Here is a 3003-nt window from a genome sequence, read left to right as displayed (position 1 = left end):
AGATTTTGTATTGACTTTTTTGCATGTGCTATAGAGTTATTCAAAATAAAGTGAAGGTAGTTTTCCTCATTTGTTGTTAAAGATGGTAATTCTTGCTGTAGGTGACTACATTTATAGTCTAGGAAATTATAATTTAATTGGATAGATGTCCAAATGATGTATTTTAAGAATATAACTTTAACATAATTAAGATGATGAGGCTTAGTGTATCAATGTTTAAACGCATATATCACAAAAAATATGAGAGTCTTGTTTTTTACGCCAATGGTTTGTAAACAAGTAAACGTAACAAGCATTATACTAGTCCTAAGAAAATGCAATGTTAATAAAAGCGTATAGATTGTATATCAGAGATTGGTCAGTCTTGCAGTACATGAATGCTTTGTTGGGCATTTGAGAGTGGTTAACATGTCTCAAGCACCATATTGCTCAGGTTTTACAAGAACAGAAGGCGGAGCCACTTGTTATGTTTCAACCGTGATTTCCATTTAGAGTTGCAGTTGGCTTTTTGTGATGTTTAAGGTAGTAAGGAAGATTAAGAGAGCAATACATTTGATCCGCACAATAAGCAATTCGCGGATTTCATGTTGCTCTTGGTGTGGCTTCTAGTTGAGAATGCAATATTGTTGTATTTCCAGTATGCATATAGATAGCATATGTGACGTTAATGAATGCGCCCACTACTAGAGTGTAATTGCAGACTATCCATATGGAGCTACATGAAGCAGCTAATAGATTTCTTGCTGTGCGATATTGTCATTTTGAATATCAAGGCTGCAGTACAGACCAGCTGTGTGTGTGTGTTATCAAACAGGGAAGATGGATCCATAGACAGCAAACAATCTTGAGTTGTCTTGAATATGGACAGAGTGGAGGGGTCTTGCACGTAGGATAGCATGTTCTGTTGACAGGCTCACTGGAAGTGGCACAGGTCGCGATGAATTTGAACTAGAATTTCGCCTAAATCACCAGTGTTCTCTTGTGGCTCGCTAAGAATAATCTCATCATCGACGGTGTTATCAAAGAGATTGCTGTTACAGTTCTGTTGAAGATACCTTAGTTTGATCACAATATTTGATGCAATGGTGAAACATGGTCTGTTCGGATGTATATCAATTTGGAATGAAATTTCAAATGAAGAAAAATAATTCTTGCCAACATACGAACAGTATAAAAGAAGTTTGCATGCGCATATAAGCTTATGTTCTGCACTAAGTCATCAGAAGAGGAATATAGCCTAAGGCAATTCATGGTAAACGGAGTGCACTGAAAGTTTTAAAATGTAAAATGACCTTTAAAAGTTAAACAAATGATACAGACTCTAAGCACAGACTGTTAACGCCCTGTGAAGAATAGTCTCTCTGGTTGTTACCACAGTGAAGACAAGCTTCTACGGTGTTACACAGCCCTGTGAGACAAGCTCTCGTTGGGTGTTTTCACAGCTGTGAAGACAAAGCTCCGTTCTGGGTGTACACACAGCCCTGTGAAGGCAAGCTCTCTGGTGTTAATCAACAGCAGCTCCTGTGAAGCGACAGCTCTCTCTGGTGTTACACATCCCTGTGAAGGCAAGCTATCGCGGTGTTACAAGCTAAAAAACACGACTATGTCCAGGTGGGTTAACAGAATGGCCCCAGATACGGACGTCAGGGGAGGCAAGACTCTTGAGATGTGAAACAAGCTTCGATGGTGTTTCACAGCGCCTGTGAAGACAAGCTCTCTCTGGTGGTTACACGACCCTGATTGCAGATCGAGGCCTTCACAGGGCTGTGTAACACCAGAGAGAGCTTGTCTTCACAGGGCTGTGTAACACCAGAGAGAGCTTGCCTTCACAGGGCAGGTGTAACACCAGCGAGAGCTTGTCTTCACAGGGCTGTGTAACACCAGAGAGAGCTTGCCTTCACAGGGCTGTGTAACACCAGAGAGAGCTTGCCTTCACAGAGTTATGCAACACTCAACTACACTCACTTTCCTGTGGTCTGGATAGAAGAGAGAGGAAAAATCACTGTCGTTGTTACTGTTGGTAATACTGTGTAGCTCGGTTTCTACCTTGTTCTGGACAACAAGGCATGCTAAACAGAGAATCTCCTCTGGGCATGTTTTTTAGTCCAGAACAAGGCTTAATCTGTGTTCAAGAAACCTGGCCTGTGAGTTCATCCCAGAAGGACAGATTAGATTTTCTGTTGACAACAGAATTTATAATCTAAATTCTGTTCTATTCAACATCAAAGGATCGTGACACCAATATAATACCTTTATAACAAGTTACAACAGATGACTAGACCCTGAACATTATGTGTACTGCTGAGTAAACAKGTTTCTACTTTAGGAGGCAGTCAGCATGCAAAGACAAGCAATAAAACACAATGCTAATAATGCATTGTTTTATCGTGCATATTATTGAAAGCAATTCATATATAAACACACAAATCATCGGCATATCTCCGCACTCTGGGTCACATAAAAACCTGAATAAATGATCATGAAGTATTCACTACATGAATAAAATGACAACTAGGAGGAAAATGTTATACTTACAATTGACTGCCAAGAGCTCCAAAAGCGCATAGCACAGACAGACTACTAGCAGGTTCATGATGAGAGGAGAGGGTGGAGTGCAGGCTGAGCAGTGGGATGCAATGCCGGACTGGAATAACACTTCTATATCCTCTCTGATTCCTATAACAGGAAGAAGGACATCTCACCAGACAGCGAGAGATCCTCAGATTTCTGAAAGTTCCGATTTCAGTCATCATGGCCACACTGTCCAGAATAACCCAATGAGAATGGATATAGCCCAATCAGAATGGATATAACCCAATGGAGAATGGATATAGCCCAATCAGAATGGATATAACCCAATCAGAAATGGATATAGCCCATCAGAATGGAATATAACCCAATGAGAATGGGATATAGCCAATCAGAATGGATATAACCCAATGCAGAATGGATATTAGCCCAATTCCAGAAATGGATATAACCCAATCAGATAGATATAACCCA

The 3003-nt window shown here is 40.4% G+C and overlaps 1 protein-coding gene across 1 annotated transcript in view; it reads right to left on the bottom strand.

Annotated features, from left to right (window-relative positions):
* LOC111973268 (trypsin) overlaps positions 1-3003 on the bottom strand; it is a 14114-nt gene that overhangs the window by 10095 nt on the left and 1016 nt on the right. The window lies entirely within an intron of this gene.

The sequence above is a fragment of the Salvelinus sp. IW2-2015 genome, linkage group LG1 (assembly GCF_002910315.2).
Source record: "Salvelinus sp. IW2-2015 linkage group LG1, ASM291031v2, whole genome shotgun sequence".
In the NCBI taxonomy this organism is placed as follows: Eukaryota; Metazoa; Chordata; class Actinopteri; order Salmoniformes; family Salmonidae; genus Salvelinus; species Salvelinus sp. IW2-2015.
The sequence above is the reverse complement of the archived record's forward strand: the minus strand, read 5'-3'. Positions and strand labels throughout refer to the sequence as shown.